This window comes from Lissotriton helveticus, chromosome 5_1, assembly GCF_964261635.1.
Source record: "Lissotriton helveticus chromosome 5_1, aLisHel1.1, whole genome shotgun sequence".
NCBI lineage: Eukaryota > Metazoa > Chordata > Amphibia > Caudata > Salamandridae > Lissotriton > Lissotriton helveticus.
The window spans coordinates 1,433,214,559-1,433,236,000 of NC_136065.1; positions in this window are offsets into that span (position 1 = coordinate 1,433,214,559).

A 21,442-nucleotide genomic window follows, 5' to 3' on the forward strand; every position below is an offset into this window, starting at 1 on the left:
CTGCACTCCCCTACGGCAAATGAAAAGGGCAGGAATGCTCTGTATCTTTAAGATATGGCACATTCCTGTCCTTTTCCCCTGCTCTGGCACACAATGGGCTGCCTGCGCCAGCGCAGGCACCTTTGCACAATGGTGCAAGGGTGCCGGCCTTGCGGGGATGATTATTTTTGTACAGGAAGGGAATGCTCTCTGTACAAAAATAATCACAAGAGGCTTTTCCTCTTTCTATGTGTGCTGCAGAATGCAGCACACATAGAAAAAAGTAAATCAAGGAGAAATAAAGATATTTCTCCCCTTTGCGCCTCCCTTACGCCTCCCCTGGGGAGCCGTAAGCTTTTGGCACTGCCTTATATTTACATTTTCAAGTAAATCTGGGGCAGTGTCAAAAGGCCATGGATGTTGCTGGGAAAGCCCCCAGCAACACCCATTGCACGCCCCTTTAACGCAGAGCACTGCGTTAAAGGGACTGATATTTATCAGGCAGCAGTATGCCAATAAAAGTGGCGTAGTGCTGTCTGATAAATATCACACAGCTTCTGCACCATGGAACTTCACAAAAAGTGAAGGTCTGATGGCGCGGGGGCTTCATAAATGAGGCCCTAAGTGTGTTGCAAGTAGCCCTGTCATTCCAGTAGAAAAGTCTGTTTGTGAGTGATCTTGCACACTGTTACTGGAAGGAGGTAGAAATACATACTCATTGTAAGAAATTGGATTACTGGTTGACTGGGCGTGAGCCCTGGTCAAGCAGCAACCACAATCCTTGCCAGTGTGAAATCACAAGCAAACCCCAAATTAACCTGTGATCAACCCTCTGGTAACTTTTCACAGACAAGTCAGGCTTAACTTATAGGAAATGTTTAAAGTAATTGTGCAACACTTCAAACAGTAACATAGTGAAAACACATAACAAAAGAATCTCCCACCAGTTTAGAAAAATAGAGCTACATGTAACAAATAAAACAAGACAAAAACATAAAAAATCCAAACAGTAGAACTGGAGTGATGAATGTGTAAAGATTTTAGTGAAAATAGCACCAAAAAGCACAAGTCATCAACTAGACATATGTAGGCGCGCTGGATCAATTCAAAGTCTTACTTTCAAGTCATCTGTGATGGAGCGCAGACCGGTTACAGTCACCAGGTTGGGCTCACTGAAGTTTACCTTCTCAAATTCATGCCAAGAGTCCCATTCCCATTGGAGAGGGCCACGAGGATCAGGGAAAGTGTTGCCGGACGCTTTCTGTGCAGCATGAAGAGTTAGTTGGTGTCGCAGGTGGGCATTGCTGGAGCTCCCCATTGGTGATCCCCCACTAGTGATTGATGCTGTAATGTGAAGAGGTGGCTGCCTGAGCTATGCATCGAACTATGGTGCGAGTAGGCCCATTCATGGTTGTGAAAAGCCCAAAAGCTTGAATTCAGCTCCCTCGAGCCACACCAATGGTCCAGGAGCTGAGGGGTACCTTTTGGGTGTCAGGAGCTCTCTGCAGCTGTGTCAAGGGGCTGGTGCAGGATGTTGGGGATCCTTTTAGGTCCCTGCGGCTCAGATCAGGAGCCCAGGAGACTAGCATTTGGAGTCACTCCAGTGTCTTGGGTTCAAAGGTGAAGTTGCATGTCCAGTCTCTCCTCAATCAGGCAAGAGGGCAGCAGGCTGAAGGTTAGTACTACAGGGCAGCAGTTCCTTAGAGCAGAAGTCCATCAGATTGCCAGTCCTTTTGGCAACACAGCAGTCCTTCCTCCTGGCAGAGTATCCACCGGTCTGGAAGTGCGAAGAAGAGTTGGTGTCTGAGGGTAAGTATTTATACCCAGTTGTGCCTTTCAAGTGGGGAAGAAGCTTCTAGAGTTTCCCTTTGAAGTCCCCTAGCATCCTCCCTTCCTGCCCTGGTTCCAGACTAACTACAGTGGGTAAGCAGCCCTTTGTATGGAGGCAGGACACAGACTATTCAAGTGTAAGTGGGACTGTGTCCATCTCTTCCCTTCCATCCTGCCAGTGATGACTCATCCAGGCACACCTAAGCTCCCTATTGTCCGTGGCTGTCTTGTAGGAATAGATAAAGTCAAAATGTCTGCTACACCTAGTTATGTGACCCAGGTACAGGGTACAGGAACTAAAGGGCTAAGGTACAAAAATGCCAAGTTTCTGAAAGTGGCATTTTCAAAATTGTAATTTAAAATCCGACTTCACCATAAGTTAGGATTTTAAATTAGGATTCCAGAGATAATAAAAATGAACCGGATACTTAATCCCATGTGGAAATGTCACTTTTATAATATAATAAGGCAACTCTAATGTTATCTTATGGGAGAGTCAGGCCTTGCAGTAGCAGGACATGTAAAACTTAAAATGACATGTTCACATTTTTAAAAACACTGCCCCCTGCCCTCTAGGCTGTCCACACCCTGCCCTATGTATGACTTACATGCATTAAAAAAGGCAGGGTTAGGTCTGGAAATGGTTTACTTTGCCAGGTCAAAATGGCAGCTTATATTGAACACCCAGGCTGCAGTGGCAGGACTGAAACATGTATAAAGGGCATCTTAAGTGGGTGGCATAATCAGATCTCCAGGCCCACTGGTGACATTCAATTTACAGGTGCTGGGTACATGTAGTACAACTTGACTAGGGACTTATAAGTAAATTAAATATGCCAATTGGGATCGAGCCAATATTAACATGTTTTAAGGAGGGAGCACATGGACTTTAGCACTCGTTATCTATAGGAAAGTGCAGAGTCTTAAGGCCAGCAAAATAAGATCAGCAACACTTGGAGAAGAAAGGTGAAAGGTTTGGGGGAAGACCACCTTAAGGGTGATAGGTTTAACTCTCTTGTTAAAGATTGGGACTGCCTTATTGGTTGCCTGCTGCCATAAGGGCCCTAATAGCTCATCAGGGGACTCAGCGAGACCTAGAGCCTGAAGTAGTAGACCAGGATCTATCAATCAAGAGCATGACCATGGGGCATTGGAACCAGACCCAGGGACTCCCTGGTCCTATGCCCCAAAGCGTGACAGCCCAGAGCCAAGAAGGCAAGAGGTGTCTGCCCTAGAAGAGTTGCCTGAGATAACGGATTTACAAGCAGAAAGATGATCCTCCAAGGATAATTTCAGGGCTAATTTCCAAACATTATATTTTGCTCTAATTTGCTCCCACTTAGGATCAACTAATAGAAGGGTGCTGATTGAGGATTTTAACTACTGGGTGGATAATTTATCTGAGGGTAAACTTGAAGATTTTTTCTATGCTATCCTTCCTTATAATTTACAACAGTTTCCATGGTCCTCCCATATTAACGGTCATAGCCAGATGTTATTTGGACTATTGATCCTTTCATCCTTAGTCTATATTTATTGAATCTGTGGTCGGATGATTCATATATCAAAATTCAATACCTTTTAGTCAGACCACATTGAAAACTGAGAAATAAAAGGCACTCAAGTGTGAGTGAAAAAAAATTAAGTGGAAAACCTTCAGAAGCATTTAGATAGTAAGGGCCTGATTACAATCTTGGTGGACAGGGTTACTCCGTCACAGAGGTGACAGATTTCCCATCTGCAATTTACAACTCCATTATATGCTAGGGAACTTATAATATCCCATCCGCCAAGAACGTAATCAGGTCTTAAATATTAAATGAAATTTAACAACATAGGGGAAAACTATGTGCAGTGCCTTTAATAGGTATCACAATCAGCAGATATTGCTCCTCTGAATAAGCCCCACTTTGTTACAAAGCAAAATTAGACATGCTCCTTGGTTTACAGAGGAGCTGAAACAGAAAATATTGAGATTTCACCAAGTAGAATGCCAATGAAAAAGTATGTCTTTATATTAAATCATCATATAAATGAGCCATGACACTTTACAAAAAGAATAATAAATTGGCCAGCCAGCATATAACTCAAATAAAATTGCTTCTGCAAAACCCCAGGAAAATTGTATTTCAATGATTCGGAATATTTCAGATATTACCCTGGCCGGTAGCCACCTCCATGAGCTGCATCCCACTCTACACCTCCTTTCCCGCCAGCACTCCACTGACTCCATCTCCTGTCATTCATGGGTGTAGGGGAGACAGAGGCCTGATGGCTGTATTGGACATTCCTCAATCCAGGCCCACACTTGGTCAGAATATTCAAAAAAAGAGATTCCCCGCCCCTGCCCGATCTCCTAAGGTGCACTGAGAAGGACGGCTCCGTCGAAGGAATCTCTCTGTCCCCCGACCTGACCCCCGCACAGCGCCGAGACTGCCGAGAGCTGTTGGGGCAGTTCACGGACCTGTTCTCCCTCACTCCCGGGGTCACCCAGTGGTGTGTCCACGATGTCGACACGGGGGACAGCCAGCCAGTACGACACCGGGCCTACCGAGTCCCCGACCGAGTGCGGGCCTGCATCCAGACCGAAGTTACCAAGATGCTGGCCCTGGGGGTGGTCGAACCCTCCGACAGTCCGTGGGCCAGCCCCGTTGTCCTGGTCCCTAAAGCCACCGTGCCTGGCACCCCTCCAGAGCTCCGGTTCTGTGTTGACTACCGGGGGTTGAATGCTGTTACCAGAACCGACGCACATCCCATCCCCCGGGCCGATGAACTGATCGACCGCCTGGGGGCCGCCAAGTACCTCAGTACCTTCGACCTTACAGCCGGATACTGGCAGATCGGCCTCACCCCTGGCGCCCAGGAGCGCTCAGCCTTCTCAACCCCCGATGGCCACTTCCAATTCAAGGTAATGCCCTTCGGCATGAAAAACGCCCCGGCCACCTTCCAGCGACTAGTGAACAAAGTGCTAGCGGGGCTGGAAGACTTCAGCGCCGCCTATTTAGATGACATTGCCGTTTACAGCCTCCACTGGGCCGAGCACCTGGGACACCACTGGAAGGTCCTGACGGCCCTCCGACGGGCCGGGTTAACGGTGAAAGCCAGCAAATGCCAGATAGGCCAAGGGTCCGTGACCTATCTGGGACACCAAGTGGGGAGCGGTCAGGTGGCCCCCCTCCAACCAAAAATTGACGCCATCGTAGCCTGGGAGCCCCCAGTCACCCAGACCGCCGTCCGGGCCTTCCTGGGGCTCACTGGATATTATCGGCGCTTCATCAAGAACTATGGGAGTATTGTGGGGCCCCTCACTGAACTGACCTCGAAAAACCGGCCCCAGAAAGTACAATGGACACCCGCGTGTCAGGTGGCCTTCGAGACATTGAAATCAGCCATGTGTACCGCCCCTGTGCTCCAAGCCCCGGACTACAGCCGAGAGTTCGTAGTCTAGACCGATGCCTCGGAGCACGGCATCGGGGCGGTCCTATCTCAGATGGACCCCGAGGGAATTGACCATCCAGTCGCCTTCATCAGCCGGCGGCTGCTGGCCAGAGAACAACGGTGGAGCACCATCGAGAGAGAGGCCTTCGCCGTCGTGTGGGCCCTCAAGAAACTCAGGCCATACCTCTTCGGCACCCACTTCCGGGTGCAGACTGACCACCGGCCCCTGCGGTGGCTGATGCACAAGCGTGGCGAAAACCCGAAGCTGCTGCGATGGTCCATCTCCCTCCAAGGGATGGACTTCACTGTGGAGCATCGCCCTGGCAACGACCACGCCAACGCTGATGGCCTGTCGCGATTCTTCCGCCTCGACGAAGAGAGTCCCCAGGAAGATGGGTGACTCCCCGCCTTCAGCTGGAGGGGACGTGTGTTGGACCCGGACTCGTGGCGTGGGCTTACCCCTCCCGCATGGCGGGCCCCGGGCGACATCGGGCCGCCGTCGACCTGCTGTCGACCCCCCTGACACGAACATTCCGGAACCCGCAAGGAGAGCCGCCCCCTGGCAACCTACGGCTCTCCCCCTTCCTGGCACCCCGGCGGGCCCTGCTCGCCAACACCGCCGGTCCGGCAACCATGCCTGGCCCCATCTCTGGCCCGACTCCATCTTGGGCCCACCACGTCCCGAGCACGTGGCCGCAGCCACCCTGGCCCCGGCTCCAACGAAGCCCCGACATCGGGACACCAAGATCCTCCCAGGTGGTCGAGTGGCCACTTGACAGATCTGAGAGGCGGGAAGTTTCGATGGCCCTCCAGCCGTCCCCGGACGCCTGGTATCGATCGCCCTCCAGCCTCCCTGGGCGCTGGCTCCACCCCCCTGCTGGGTGTCTGGACACCTTCATCCCGGCCCCTCTGACCCCCAGGCGCGAGGGTCCGGACATCAAAGGACTCCAGTCCTATATCTGGGCGAGCCCTGGATCAGGACAGCAGTTGTATCTTGGAGTCGAAGCCCTGCTGACCTCGTCGCGGCTGATCCTGATCCGAACTCTTGTACCTGGAACCATCTCCGAGGCCCTGCTGACGCTGTCGCGGCCTGCCCAAGCTGAACCACCTTCGAGGCCCTGCTGATGCTGTCGCGGCCTGCCCAAGCTGAACCACCTTCGAGGCCCTGCTGACGCTGTCGCGGCCTGCCCAAACTGAACCACCTTCGAGGCCCTGCTGACGCTGTCGCGGCCTGCCCAAGCTGAACCACCTTCGAGGCCCTGCTGACGCTGTCGCGGCCTGCCCAAACTGAACCACCTTCGAGGCCCTGCTGACGCTGTCGCGGCCTGACCAAGCAGAACCACCTTCGAGGCCCTGCCGACGCTGTCACGGCCTGCTCCACAGAGAACTATCCTCGCACCCATTGGTGCCAAGACAATCACGCTACCCCCCCCTTTTCTGACCCAAGACTTTACGGATCCCTCGATCCTTATCTACCCAGCCCGCCAAGAGCCTGTTTTAATTACTTATATAAAGAATCGAGTGAACTTTCCTCTTGTATGGTGTCCTTCTGTAAGTAGTGTGGTTGCTCTGCTGTTACGATTGTAGGAGAGGAGCCTCGCCAAGGAGGCCTCCCTACGGCGCTCGGCCTATTCCATAGTGGGAGTGGGGTGTCGGGGCAGGCAGTCAGACACCTTCTGTCTCCCCTGGGATCGCCTTTCCAACAGCCAGGCACACCTCCTCCGCGCTGCCCAGTAGGACTTACTTCGGAGGTGCCTTTCGCAAGGCCCAAGTCGATGACTGGAAAAAGCACCCTGTGACAAGGCCAGGGCCCCCCAAGTTCACATCTCTGGTCTCCCCTCTTGTCCGGCGCCTAAGCTAAGTTGCACCTCTGTCGGCTTGCTATTTGATCTTCCAGACTGCCTTTCTAATCTGGCCTATTTTTGGGCTGGGCTACCAGCCCTCACCTCTTGGCATGCTGTGGGTCTGAGGAGGGATGATCTCCACCAACAAAACAACAGCATTCAGTGCAGTGGGTACCCCATCTCGATTCCCCCAGTTATGGCTGAAATCGATGAAGCCAGCACTATGATTTTGCACAATAGTGAGCAATGGCACAGGAATATTAAAGAATGCCATCTGCCAACTAGTTCTGCAAGTCATGGCCCCAGCAACTAAGATACTTAACTTCAGTAGCAGCACACACCCCCACCTCCAAGCACCTGAAGAAAAGAAAACGTTACTAAACCATAGTTTGTTATCGTTTTTTTTTTAATGTGCAGAGTCTTTGGGGCAGGGCTAGGGGGATAACAGGCACCCACTGGGAGGGGTATATACTTTTATCAGTGCACATGACAGTTTGGCCGGCCGTCTCAGGCTGAACAGACCGTCCTGTGCACTTTGCATGTTCTCCACCCAGGCTGTCACTTTGCATGTTCTCCACCCAGGCTGCATTACAGCCTGGGTGGAGAAAATGCCCAGGCCCCCAGTCCCTGGCTGAGCACTGACCACGGCGCTCAGACCAATCACAATGCTGCTGGCTCAGAGGAGTCTGTTGGATTCCAGCCAGAGCAGAGCAACACGGAGAAGAGATGCTGCAGCTGCGGCAAGGAGGTAAACTGGCTTTTTGTTTACTACTCTCATGCCCCCGCCCATTACCCCCGATCCGTGCCAGCCGCCACTGCCCATATTGTCCGGGCTCACACAATACTTCAAAAAGCAACTGTGCCTGCGTTTTTCCCATCCATGGAGCAGCGGATCAGCCACATTCCCGTTTTGGGTGGAAAAGCAACCCAGCAAAATTCCCACATTTTATTTACCATGCAAGAATTTCGCCCTCTGCTTATGAGTTCCAGCAACACTACTGCTCAATAAATAATATTTGACATATATTTTAGGCAAAGGCATACAGTGCAGAAAGACTTTTCTAAACATATGTGGGCCTGAGCGACGATATTCTACTTGAACAGTTTAGAGCGGCATTGTTATTCAGATGACTGTTCTTCACCTTCATCATGAGTCTTTGCCTGGAGCAGGCATAACTTGCGTTGAGTGGTGGGCGACTATCCCATGACAATGCCGACTAGAACCTGTGAATTGTATATTATTAGCGATACAAACTCTTAATTGATAGAATGTTGCACTTCTCTGTTGGGGTAAAAATTCCTAAATTGATTTGGGGCAGCTTATGCTACTATTTAAAGGCAGGGCCGTCTGAAATCCCAAAGCAGCTCTGGCAAAGTTTGTCATACCAGCCCCCATACTGTGCACAGCGAGCGAGCCTGTCCACTGCAAGGGGTTTTGGGGGGGAGAGGAAGGGGGTTCTACACCCCCTAAATTTGGGGAAAATGGCCAAATCAGTGCATTCTACAGTACATTTATGATCATAGCTTCAGTTGCGCTCGTTTTTAAAGCATAGTAAATAATGACCTTACAGTGCACCAGGGTATGGTAATCTTCATTGGGGCTCTTCAATGACTCGCTCAGTATCATCACCCTCCAACAGTGCCTCTCATCTCTCCATAGCCCCTCTCTCACATGTATTTGATTTATTTATAGTGCACTCATACCAGTGTAGGAGTCAGTGGCGTCACTAGGGGGGTGCGGGGGTGCGGACCGCACCTGGTGACACCATTAAAAGTGGTGACACCATGGTCCGTGTCAACAATAATCTTAGCCGGCGGCCGGGTAAGGTTTGACAGACAGTAATATTATTTTGCATTTTGGTTTCACTGAGTCCGTGAAACCAAAATGCAAAATAATATTTCTGTCTGTCGAACCTTACCCGGCCACCGGCCAAGATCATTGTCCCAATTAGGCTATGACTTCAGCATCAGGACGTCAATGACGTTCGAAACGTCACTCACGTCGTGACGTGGCTCCGACCTGACGTTTTAAAAATCCAAATGCTTCTTTACAAGTAACAGCGCGGGCTGCTAATGCTTTTCAGAAGCCCGGCCTCCTGGCTCATCATGCCAGGCAACGAGGGCTCCTGTTTCCTGCCCTTGACAGTCGGAGCACAGAGCAGCATATTATTCTGGGAGGCGGAATGCTGAAGCAGAGACAGTGCTGCCCATGCCTTTCTTTACAGAGATGGATGGCTTTCTCCTGCCGCTCCTAACGCTCCAGGGGGAGACATTCAGAGGGCCCCTCCCCAAACCTTCCTGCAGTAGCCAATCCTCGAGCCCAAAAAAGTTTATTTATTACTTTTTATATAGCGCAGACTTTACCCGAAGGCGTCAGAGCGCTTCACAATAGGAACTCTAATAATGATACATGAAAATTAGAAAATAACAAGTGAACAAATTACAAAAGCAAACGTTAAGTTACATGTGGCAAAAGTGACAATTGTGAGCAAACAAAATACATGAGGTTGGTAGCAAACGGTGCAATAAAGGAGGAAAAAGTGACATGTGTACAGGTTACAAGAGAAAACAGTACAATTAAAGGTATAATACTGCATAATCTGGCAGACACTCAAGCACAAGAACAAACGTTACGTAGGCAATGGTGGCACTTGTGCAAGTATCTAAAGCAAACAAAATGTGAGAGGTAGCAAACAGTGTGCTACAACAGAAAAGTGGCGTGCTAAACACTCCAAGGCCTCAAAAATCTTACCCAACCCAACACCAAGAAAGGGGAGGATGGATTCCGCCCCATAGATTCTTGCGATGCGGGCAAGACGAATCATTTCAGGAAAACCAAAGGAAAAAGAAGTCCCTGTAGGCTGAACTCTGGCTAACCGACCAAGGGAAGTGAACCAGGGTTTTGCAGCGCCAGGTGCACGCTTGTCTTCCTCTGCAGCTGGTAAGTGGCATCCCCATTCTTCCCTTCGCTGTGTTTGAAAGTATGCCCTTTGACGATTAAAACCTGTGCTCCTTGTGTCTGAGCGTGCGATATATCCAGTAAACTGGTCTGTAGTTGCGCTATTGTATGCAAGTGTAACGTACTGCACACTGACTATGAGTTGCACGTGGGTGTAATGTTTCCATAAGTTACTGTGCGCATCTTTCTGAGTCCGTGCAGACGTAACATGCTATGCCCGGAAACAGTGTAGCCCTGAACGGGCATCTAGGGTTCTTGTGCTGCCAGTAAACCTGTGCCTAACTGGGCAAGGGTAGACTGGTGCCATGCGTAGTGTGTGTGTCCTGTACTATCCAGGACATGTGTGTAGCTGCACATGACACGCGGGTGCCATGTGCATTTTAGTCCCTGTGTAAGTCATGAGGGGGTGACACCATGAGCTACCCGCACTGGGTGACACCAACCCTAGTGACGCCACTGCAGTAGCCACTATTATCCCGCCATGTTCCAGACCATCTTCCAAACCACCAGGAACACCATGTAACAGAGTTCCTATTGTGAATCGCTCTGACGCCTTCGGGTAAAGTCCGTGCTATATAAAAAACAATAAATAAACTTTTTGGGGCTCGAGGCTCGCTACTGCAGGAAGGGTTTGGGGAGGGGTTGTCTCACCCTGGAGCGTTAGGAGAGGCAGGCAGGACTCGGAGAAAGCCATTCGTCACTGTGGAGACAGGCATGGTCAGCGCTGCCTCTGCTTCAGCATTCCGCCTCCCAGAATAATATGCTGGCTCGGCATACATAGTCAATAGAGCCGTGGGACCCATGAAGCGGATTTTATAATAATCGCTGTAAGATAGTCACAGTCAACTATACTAAGAGTAAAAACATGAGCTTGTGGGAACATTGGCGTCTGGAAAATTGCACGTTTTGCTCACGGGGGTTTGCTCTGTTTTTTGTTTCCATTATTATCATGTTGTATTTGCTGTTCTTTTTGATATGCCCCTATGGTTTTGCTCTGCTTTGCTGTCCCCAATTGTTTATTCTGACAGTCGCGTCCACACTGTGGTTTGTTTCTTGATCTGTAAGCGCTCCAACGACCACCAGCAATGGAAAGCGCTATATCGAGCCAGTAAACAAATAAATGAACACTTTTCAAAGTGAAAGTTGCGGTGCAACCAAAAAAGTGAAGATGGGTTACGAAACAGGGACCATATACTCCCGTTTATGTTGGTAATGTAGTTTTTAATGTGTTGACAGTGCATGCCTTTGCTTAATTGCCAAGAAATTGAAAAATGAAAACTATTGGAAAGTAAAAAAAAACACGAATGAAGAGCAGTTCAGCAGGTCCTGTAATACTGTTGGTCGTCACAAATTGGAGCTCTATCACATTCCCATATGTTTCGTAACGAGGGAGACTCGAGACCTTTCTGCGCTCATCAGGCTTTTAAGAGGCGCTCGGGGTAAATGGCAAAAGGTGCCACGTGACAGGCTATTTCTCTAGGAGGCCAGCCTGATTAGCGAGCTGCCATTATAGCAAGGGCCCTTGATAGCTTGACAAGAGTCTCCATTATGCTGCTCTGTGCTCTGACTGCCAAGGGCAGGAAACAGGAGCCCTCGTTGCCTGGCATGATCAGCATGGAGCCAGGCTTCTGGAGAGCATTAACAGCCCGCGCTGTTACTTGTAGCATTTGGATTTTTAAAACGTCAGGTCCGGGAGCCACGTCACGACGTGAGTGACGTTTCGAACGTCATTGACGTCCGGATGCTAATTGGGACAATAATTTTGGCCGGGGCCGGGTAAGGTTCAACAGACAGAAATATTATTTCGCATTTTGGTGTCACGGACTCCGTGAAATCAAAATGCAAAATAATATTACTGTCTGTCAAACCTTACCCGGCCGCCGGCCAAGATTATTGTTGGCACGGACCATGGTGTCACCCCTTTGGATGGTGTCACCCGGTGCGGTCCGCACCCCCCGCACCCCCCTAGTGACGCCACTGGGGCTGAGTAATGCCCCTGCGGCATTCCAATACTTCTTGAATTATGTGCTGAGGGAAATCCTGGATCACTATGTGGTCGTATATATTGATGATATTTTGGTATACTCAGACTCTGAAGAAACCCACACCCAACATGTGAAAATGGTGCTCAGAATCCTACAGGAGAACAAGCTATATTGTAAGCTGAGCAAAAGTGACTTTCATGTCCACACTGTGGAGTTCCTGGGGGTCATGCTGAGCCCCTCTGGCCAGGAGATGGCGGAACGAAAGATCACCGCAGTAAAGAACTGGCCTTCTCCTCAGAATGTTTGTGAGGTACAATGTTTCATTGGTTTTGCCAACTTCTATCTGCGGTTTATTAACCAGTTTTCCAAGCTAGTCGCCCCGATAACTCAGTTGTTAAGGAAGTCACAAAAATTCGAATGGAATGAGGGGGCCCAGGAGGCCTTTGTAACTTTGAAAGAAGCTTTTGTTACTGCTCCCATCCTTGCACATCCGGATCCGGAGAAACCCTACATTGTGGAGGCGGACGCTTCTGATTTGGCCTTAGGTGCTATTTTATCACAGCGACATTCTACCACTGGGCAGATCCATCCAGTGTCATACATGTCTCGTAAACTCAATGAGGCCGAAAGAAACTATCACATTGCCCAGAAGAGCTACTGACTATTAGGGAGGCTTTCTTGGAATGGAGGCATTTTATCATGGGTGCCCAAATGTGGTTACTGTATATACCGACCATAGAAATTTGCACTGGCTTCAACTTTGTAATTACCTATCGTCTGGGCTCTGGGAACAGAAAAGCGGACGCTTTCACACGCCAATCCTCTTCCAAATCATTGGATGACGTTCCAGTGAACAGCATCACAGACCCTGTGAAAGTGGTATGTACTATACAGCCGGATGCTTTTCTTCGAGACATTCGTAAGGGGTGGCCTCATCTGGGGCCTCATTTATGAGGCCTTGCGTGAGTTTTGCGCTTCCGATGCGTCACTTTTTGTGACGCATCGGCGGCGTAAAACATGCCTCCTGATGCGCACTATTTACAAAGTGACGCAGTGACGCAGATGCGTCACTTTGTAAACCTCTGCGCTACATTATACCTGAGTCAGATATAGTGTGTGCAGAGGGGGCGTTCACCCGCAAAAAGCCTCGTAATAGTGACGCAGTGAAATCTATGAGATTTCACTGCATCACTTTTAGGATGCTGTTGCGTCAAAATCTTGTGCCTGCCTCACAGCAGGTGTAAGACTGACGCAAGCCCTTTCACATGGGGCTTTCCCCATGTGAAAGGAAGCATTGCTGGAGTTGCGTCACTTTTGTGACACACTCCAGCAATGCGTCACTTTTGCGCCTACAGATACGTCAGAAAAACTGACGTATCTGTAACTCCTTGCGACATGATGCGTCATATTATAAATATGACGCATCAATCATGTCGCAGGGAGAGCGCAGTGAAAAGTGACGCATCGCTGTTTTCATGCAGCGATGCGTCACTTTTCATAAATGATGCCCTTGGTTTGGTTACCCACCAGGAACATTCGCTTTAGGAAACACAGTGTGTTCAATCCCCGTTTCATTGGTCCTTTCAGCACCTTGAAATGCATAATTCCAGTTGCTATGAAATTGAAGCTTCCGTCCCATATGCGCATCCATCCTGTGTTCCATGTTTCTTTGCTAAAACCTTCTACTGGTTTGGTCCAGAAGTTGCCCCCCGCCTCTGTTGGTGAATGACAATCTGGAATATGAGGTGCGCAGGGTTCTGGATTCCAAGTGAAGGGGCCGGCGATTGTGGTATCTAGTGGCCTGGAAAGGTTACGGTCCGGAGAAGAACTCTTGAGAACCGGCTTCAGGTGTTCATGCGCCAAGACTGGTTGCTTCCTTTCACAGAGCCTACCCAGCGAAGCCTGGACCTTTGGGGCGGCCCTGATGGAGGGGGGATGTACTGTCATGATCGCGATTCCCCACCCAAGTGCACAGTGTATTACGATGCATTTCAGGATTGTGCGTAGTGCCGGTATTCCGGACTACAGCTCCCATGAGCACTTGCGGGTGACGTAACGCCGCAAGAAGGTGGCATAAAAACAATGGAGTATGGAGTGCCCGCGTCGGAAATTCTTTGTCCCGGGGGAGTACCTGGCTACTATCTGATACGATTTACCTCAGAGCGGTAAGGGTGCATTGCACCACCTTATTCTCCCGAATATCCCTGTAACCAACCTCCGTTGGCGAGCGGCTGCTCATGCGGAAGCTGGTATTGTGTTCTTTGGTTTTCCTTGGCTAGCTTCCCCGGCTAGCGGCGAGGAGTGTTGAATTAAGGATATTGATCGGCCTGCATTGCCGGCTGCTGGGGGGGTCCGTGATTTACTATCAACACTGGCTCTCAGGCTAGGAGAGCATCATTTTATTTTTTTTTATTTTTATTTTTTACTTTGGATTAACCGTTTGAGTTCCTATTTGGGCTGTTTCCAGTCAGCGCCTTAAAATCCTTGGGTTGCGAGTCTTGTTCACCAGGAATACTATTGATAGTCAAGTGTTGTGAACTCTTGCTGACACCTCGGAGTCATTACAAGGCAGTATGAATCCTACCCTTTGATGTTGGTATGATGTGATAAGAAAAGAGGGATTGTTATAAATGTTTGCTCTGACAGGGGTTGATATGAAAGGTCGAAGCCTAGCAATATCCCTGTGAAGTCTGGTCGATTTCAGATAGGGTAGGTCTATGTTCCATGTTTAATGTATAGGACTAATTCTATTGTAGCAGTTACTAGCAAGTCCCTGCATATATCTGGCTACATGTTCTTTTGTTTTCTCCCTGCAGTTATAACGTGCCAGAGCCTCTTTCTCTTGATGGCATTCCATTCCGTCCCCAAACCTACAACCTTTCTAAGGAGGTTTTCATTTTTCTTTACAGGTATGTATGGTGTACCATTCAGAGTAGGGGTCTGATAAATCTGTATACTGGTTAATGTCTACGGAATATATTCTGAGAGAGTTGATTATTATTTAGTTGTTTTGTTTGTCTCGTTTCAGATCTCCTTCCCTGCTGTTCCCTCCCTTTCCTTCCCCCACTTGATCCTTCCGATGACCTTTGCCAATTACGGCTTGGCTTGGTTAGATCAAGAGGTGGACCATTCATAGCAACAACCCGATCCCGAGGATTGACCATCGTTACACCAGGCTCTTGAAGACAAATGCCTCTTTCTTGACCACCTCACCATTCAGATCTGTCAGCTCCTTCTCAGATCGGTCATATTTTCTCTGACTGCTGTTGTCAGAGGCAAAACAAAAAGAGGACGACAAGTGCAATGGGCACAGCCACTAGAAACAGCCAGGAGCCACACAAGGAGTATGGGCCCGCCAGAACAACCGAGCACCAGCACCCATCAAGTCTAGTAGTCAACCTATCCAGCACAAACCTAACTCCAATACAACTGACAGTCCTGGAAAAAGACTTAGGTTTCGTGCCGACCCCAACGTTGGAAAAATTCCAACTCAGCTGCGAACTGAACAAATTCATTAGAAAAATAAAAATGTGGGTGTTTTTTTTAAAACAAAACCAATATGGATTTGGAGAAAGGAGACACTGGCCTCCACCCTAAGTCAACCTTCACTCCACCCACAGCAACCCTTCCTGTAGAAATACTAGCATTTGAGAAGGCGGTACTGAAAGAAGTGGGAGATTTGGATCCAACTACTTTGAAAGTTTTTCACAACACATCAAGACAGGAATCAAAATACTGGCTACGAGAAAAACATTACCATAAAACCGACTGACAAAGGCGGAGGAATCATCATACAAGAAACAGAAGACTACCAATAGGAATGCCTGAGATTACTTTCTGATGAAAGAAACTACTGCAGACTGAAGGAAGACCCAACTGAAAGACTCAGGATTGGGATCACCAGCATGGTGGAGCAAGCACTTGCCCATGATTGGATAACTAGGAAAGAAGGCGAATTTCTGAATGGCAAAAAAAAAAGAGTTCCCTATTTTTATACCATCCCAAAAATACATAAGTCCTTAGAGAAACCCCCTAGAAGACCAATCGTCTCTGGAATTGGATCTATTTTGGAGCCACTCTCTAAATTTGCAGATGCCTTCCTACGCCCCTTAATACAATCTACCAACACCTCCTTGAAAGACACTAAGGCAGTACTACGCCTACTGAAGGATCTCAGTTTCGACCCTATGAAGCACATCCTGATAGGGCTAGACGTGGAAAGCCTATATACCAGCTTGCCCCACAAAGAGACATTGGACATCCTGGAAGAAACTCTGTACGGTCCAACTTGGCCCTACCATACACCACAACATGTGGTACTTGATTGCTGCAAGTGGGCGCTAACAGAAAACTTTTTTCAATTTGAGGAGCTCCTGTTGAAACAACAACATGGAACGAGCATGGGAAGCACTTTTGCGCCGAGTGTGGCAGGACTGTATGTCCACCACCTAGAGGAGCAGAGGATCGTTTCACAGCAAAACCTATATCGTCAAAAGATTTTGGAATGGAAGAGGTATCTCGATGATATTCTGGTAATATGGGAAGGTGATGAATTAGAAGCTAACAACTTCATCGTTTGGTTGAACCTACAAGACCCATTTCTTAAATTTACCCACACAATGAGCAGGTCAGAGCTAGTATTTTTAGATCTGAAATTTGTTGCGAAAGATGGATCTCTAAAAAGTACGACACCTATTAAACCAACTGCAAAAAACTGTCTCCTGTTGTACGACAGTTTCCATCCGTGCCACCTCAAAGAAAACCTCTCATTTGGTCAGTTCCTCAGATTGAGGAGGAACTGCTCAGACACTGCCGACTATGACATACAAGCAAGGGAACTTGCTGACAAACTAAGAGTGCAAAAATACCCCACAAAAACAATTGCTAGAGCAAATAAAAGAGCTAGAAACAATCAGAGAGACGCCCTCTTAGATACCTATGAAAAGAGCGAGACAGACAACGAAAAAAGACCAATATGCATAACTACATTCATCATAGCATCAGACCAAGTAACCAAACTTGTGAAAAAACATTGGCAGATTGTCAACAGCGGCAATCTGAATATACCAATGCCTATGTTCTCACACAGGCGGGCAAAAAATCTAAAAGATATCCTAGTACATACCCACCCAATAACCCAAAACAGTAATAATCAACAGGTCATAAGTACACTACCTACAGGCCACCACCCATGTGGTAACTGTAGTGTTTGCCATCTCACCTGCACCACTAAAAAGGTGGTTTTTAACACAGGACACTCCTGGGAGCTGCGAAAATGCACCAACTGTAACACAGTGGGAGTGGTGTACCTCATTACATGTGTGTGTGATCTACACTACGTAGGTATGACCACTAGAAAAATAAGTACACAAATCTGTGAACATCGCAGTAACATCCGATGTCACAGAGCAAGCACCAGGATGACAGCACATTTCAATGAAAAATAGCACACCCCATACGACTTGAGATGGGTAGTCCTGGAGCACATTAGACAATGTGACAATTTGGAACAAATTCTTTTAGAAAAAGAGCAGAGGTGGGTGTTCAAACTGTGCACAGACACCGCAGGCCTCAATGATAACATACCATGGGGGCAGTTCAGGCGATAAAGGCTGACCATCTGTATCAAGAATAACTCCCCTGACCTCTGTACACATGGTTTCTAATATTCTGTTTTGTAATTATGGGAATCCTAAACATACAACTGCATGTTGATTTAATCTGTTGATTTAGACTTAGCAAATCTATTTTGAAAGTTCCGATAGGTAAGGGATGTTGTGCACACAATCTATTATTTTGTTTTCATTTTAACAATTTAATAAAATATTCTATGGGAAACAATTTCACCCTTAACCAACCTACATAGTTGTACTCATATTTGGGAACACCAGAGATACTTATGGGACAATAATGGGTGTGTGAACAGATTACTTAATTAATCGGTGTAAAAGCATTCTCACGTGCCCAACCCAAGATGGCCGCCATTACATTCCCTGACTATGGGTTCGAGACCGAACATCGGAGAATACTCCACTTCAGAGCAAAATCTCAACACACCCTCTGTAATTAATATAACACATGTGAAAAGAAATATCAGCCTTATTTTGATGTGCCAAAGCCCCGAATAAACCATCGCACGTTCGTGAATGGATAAAAAATGGCCGCTGCGAAGTGCCGTCTATACTATACAATTAACGCGCTCCAGTTTGTTTCCCCACACGGCACTATGATGACTGCGCACTTACTCAAACTTAAATACGGCCCTACAGCTCACACACACTAAGATGCGGTCGAGCTGGGGACCTTGAGGTTTATCTGACGGAGGGCAGCCGAGATAAGTAAGTGCCTTTTTTTTCCAGAAGCTTCCAACATGGACAGGCAGCATCGGCAGAATTTACAATACCGGCATTCTTACAGTTCCTGAAGAGAGTCATATCTTATACTCATTTCCTTTATGTCCACAGGGTCTACAGGCCCCTCCACCCGGGCGGAGCATGGGGCTTATTATTGCTACCTAATAAGTACGTCTCCCTTCCAAAAATAATCGATGTTTAATGCAAAATCGTTGTGCATGTAAATATATCCAGTGAAAGTGATTTTTAAACTAATTCCTTTTAGACAGGAATACCATTTACAACCACAGATGGAGCAGCAATCATTGTTTGTAGCTGGGTTTTTTTAGGAGCACCAGAGTGCACACCACTGTTTTTATTTAGGCACTAACCACATCTATCAGCCAGTGCAGAGGCCTGCCCAGATGGGCAGGCATTATATGCATTAATCTACAATTTTTGTTTTTCTTCTACAATGCAGATACTGCAGGTAAAGCGTTAACCGTATGTATGAATGTAAAACACACACATTAGGTGTGTTGTGTACTAAATAATTTCTTACTACCTAATTTAGATTCTTTCACAGGAGTGGTACACTTGAGGCTGTCCCTCAAGTTGTCCTGAAGAAAAGGTGTAGGGGACACCTTGAAACATGTCGACAGGATATTAGGGATCATGACCACATAGCAGTTATTTTTCCTTTATCTACCCCCTTTTTACCATACCGACTAGGAGCAGGAATAAAACTTTAGCTTACTAGTTAGGTATTTTTAACTATCACGATTCACCACTTCACCACGACACTGCACTACATATAGATTCACAAATCAGTGCTCCTACGTCTCCTTCGCAAGTCGCAGCACACCCCAAGCAGTAGATGCTTGTGATGGCCCCAATGATGAAGCATGTCACCTAGGGGCAACCTTGGGTGAGTGAGGGGACTCAAGAAAATATTTTTTCTTTTCTACAAAGGTACGCCCAAAATCTGGACAAACCTTGCAACTGTGTTGCTGTTGTTACTCTCCTTCTCAGAGGTCTTGCTTTGATTGCCCCTAAGTAAGATGTTTTGAAGTTGGGCCCTCCCCCAAAACTTGATGACAAGGACTATGGGAGCAGCCGCTGCCCGTGGAGGGAGTTGTGGTGGGGCAGGGAGGCGGGCGGGGGAGGGGCACGGTTGGGGGTGCTAAAAACCGGCATATGGATAATTGGAGGTAAGTAAACAATTTAATTAATAAAAACAAATTCCGTAGAGTGCCCTGCATCGCAAAATGCGGTGCAGCGTGCGCTACGAAATTCGTTATATTAATTGCGCATCATAGACAACTGGGACTCTAACATTGAGATTGACCTGCTGCTAACCCTTGATGGTGAGCAGCTGTACATCAACATCCCTCAAGGGGATACTCTCGTGGCTGTTGAAACAGCTTTGAGAGACAGCGAATGGTCTTCCCCTACACCCATCTCTTTCGTCATGCATTGTGCTACATTAGCACTTACAGAAAACTTATTTGAATTCGACAATCACCTCTTCCATCAGTCTCAGGGTACGTCTATGGGGAGTACATTTGCCCCCAGTGTGGTGTGCCTCTATATGGCTAATTTCGAACAAGAAACCATACTCAATCCCAGCAACCCCTTTGGCGACAACCTGAGACTATGGAAGAGATATATAGACAATATACTTGTCTTTTGGAGAGGTGACTTACCCACTTGCGCACAATTCTGCGAAAAATATTAAAAACACCTACCTTAAGTTCACCCACACCATCTCCAGCACACAGATCCCGTTCTTGGATTTAACAATCAGACTTAATGAGGGGGCACTAGACACCTAACTCTACAAAAGACCAACAGATACCAATAGCTTACTTTTATACAGCAGCTACCATCCCAAAACATTACGAGAGAAGCTTCCCTTTAGCCATTTCCTCCGCCTGAGAAGAAATTGCACCTCAGTACAGGACTACAAAAAAGAAGCTAGCTTGTTAGCCACTAACCTCAAAAAGAGACAATACCCTGACAAAACAGTAAGGAATTGTATGAAGCGAGCCCGCAACAACAACCGGGACGGGCTACTTGAACCGAGAATCAAAGCACCAGATGAAACCATCACCTGCGTGACAACATTCTCACCCAGGTCTAATCTTATAAAAAAAAACTCAAAAAACATTGGGGAATCCTCAGCGCAGGAGATCTGGTAATCGCGCAACCACAATTTGCCTTCAAGAGATCCAATAATCTTAAGGATCTACTAATACACATCAGACCACTCCCTAAAAACATCACACAAAAAAATATGTGGGACCTCCCCCCAGTTACCGGCCACCACCCTTGTGGTTCCTGCATAGTCTGCCCTCAAACCATAGTTTCTAAAGAAATTAGATTGACAGATACTTTAACATGGGTTATGCCAAGACACACAAACTGTAATACTAGTCACTGTATCTATTTGTTGATACGCCCTTGTGAGAAATTCTATGTGGGTATGACAATGAGACCAGCCAAAGTGAGGATAACTGAGCATAAAAGCAATATTAAATGTGGGAGAACTACAACAAAACTTTACATACTCTGCCTTGAGAACAAACATACACCTGAAATCATTATTCTCGAAGCGAACCCCACGACTACACAAAGGGCTTTGTTCAGGCTTGAACAGAGATGGATCCATTGCCTGCAGACTGCTCATGATGGACTTAATGATGAAATCCTGTGGGTTTCACTGAACCCCTGAATTATAGGTGCATTCGTACCCTCCTTTTTTTTGCATTCCCTTGTACTTTTGGGACACCACCAGGCACTTTTCCAATTGCCTCAAACAAACCAATCTCTGCCCTTGACAGGGGCTTTGGAGGTTCACATCATGAATGTAGATTTTTTGTTTGCCCCACTACTCCCACGCCTGCCAACAACCGGCACCCTATCTTTAATTAACTAGACACTACGCATATACTGAGATTCTCTCCTTAGACTGTCTCCCCAGGTTCCACCGGTGCCTTTTCCACACTCCAACATGGCCGATGCCAATACCACAGGTCTGTGGTAGGGGCCCTTTAGGTTTACATCAAGAACGTA